Source organism: Wolffia australiana, chromosome 13 (genome assembly GCF_029677425.1).
Source record: "Wolffia australiana isolate 7733 chromosome 13, ASM2967742v1".
NCBI lineage: Eukaryota > Viridiplantae > Streptophyta > Magnoliopsida > Alismatales > Araceae > Wolffia > Wolffia australiana.
Genome location: NC_135847.1, coordinates 9,568,269 through 9,570,270, shown reverse-complemented (window position 1 = coordinate 9,570,270; position 2,002 = coordinate 9,568,269).

Here is a 2,002-nt window from a genome sequence, read left to right as displayed (position 1 = left end):
TCTCTTATGCAACATTTAACAACATTAGTCATCATATTTGTGTAATCCTATGTTTGTGAGAGACTCCTGAAACACGTAGGGCATGGTTGATCGTAAAACCCTAATTTGTCATTTGAGTCATATTGATGGGTAACAAGGACCATTGGAGAATGACTTCTGCAATACCCTGACAAAGATTTAGCTGCATCGTCTTCTATTGTGAGTCATTTGTTATACTCATAGTTGATTATCCCATCAAACTACTCAATCAACTCGATAGACTTCTAGCTATATCCGACCTATTACTTCTATGGATTCAATGGTTAGATACAGAAAACTCATATTTTAAACATAATTGTCCATCCCTAGCATATATTCGATGCTTGTTGATGAATCACTTATACCAGCGTGCCTTGAATGAACCTTGACATTTAGGTGTAATACAATTCAGGTGTTCATACCAACAAATTTACTGAAATCTTTCTTGAAAGAAGACCGACCATTACTCCTTTGCACCTATAGAATAACAGCGACATGATCAACCTAACATATCAGACAAGTAGGTTCAAATAATGCTATTCTATCTATAGATTACCCAACTACCCTTTAGGTCATTCATTGAATACCAATATTTTGAATAAATCCCGAAGGACTACTAATGACTATATTATGATCTCACCAAAATTCATCAGGTTGTTGCACATATTCAGACTTCATTATCAATTTGCCACACGAATAATAAGGACAAAATAATTCTATCAATGAATTTAAATAAAAAAATGGTGATGCAAATCACTTTACTGTAATCTAATATCCATTATGGTCATACTAAACCAGGTTTATCAACGTGGGTTGAACCGCCAGATATGGATTTCTCCATTCTAAAATAGCAGCATTGGTGGCACAGACTTAAGACTAAGTTTTATATGACATTACTCTCTCCTCTTTTTTCTTCAACTCTCACCTTCTCTTTCTATATCTTCCTTGTCTTTCCCTCCCTCTTCCTTTTCTCTTTCCCTCTCTCACTTTTTCTTTCTCGCTGACTATCTCTCTCTCTCTCTCTCTCTCTCTCTTCATTCTCTTTTGTTCCCATTCTTTTTTCTATTTCTCACTATTTTCTATCATTTGTTTTTCTCTCTAATTTTAATTTTCACTCTATATATCCCTTTAATTTTTTGTCTTTCATTCGCTTTTATCTTTAATCTGAATCTAGTTATTTGTCTTCCAAACCACCTGTTTTTTTCTCCTTGTCTTGAAAAAATGGGGTTAAAAGTGGGCCTTACATATCTGTGGGAATACAGCATGGGAAAAAGCCCAGACAATTCTTTGATGGACAGTGAGCTGTGTACAAGGGGAAGAGGGAAATTAATTGAGCCATTTCAAATCAATAAAGATGAACAGGTGAAAAGAAAACCAAATATAGCAGAAATTTTAGAAACGTAAATCATGATATTCTTATGTGGTTTCTTTAGTTGATTGTCAATATTTTGGTTAAAGGGAAAATAAAGTCCGCCATCTATGCGAGTTGAGGAACAACCCAGTTGCAATTGGAGACTCACCCAATCTACTGGGTCCGATCGATCCATCATTAATTGTCCTACACCCCAATATAGCTAAATAATTTTGAAAGTTAATAGTAGTTACAAGGACACTAGAGGTTTTTACTAGAGTGATAGATGCGACAAGAACCTCGAATGCAAGTTTTGTTTTGAAGATCCACCTTATGTTTCAGGTTTTTTTTATTAAAAATCTCTCTGATCATACTTCAAAGTCCCCAAACAAATTTCAGGTATTCAAAAACGGTTTAGGGTGCTTACCTTGTTTTACTGTATTCTTTTGACTAGTATATATTCTAAGTGAGTTCATGATGTCTTATATCCAATGATGGAGTGTGAACAAGGCTCCTAACGATACATAGTATTTAATATACAAGGGCCTCTATAGATAGGTCTAGAGGTTAGACAATTTCAAAGCTCATCATGTATTACTCAAGGACATCAAATATCACTTACCCAATCCATGA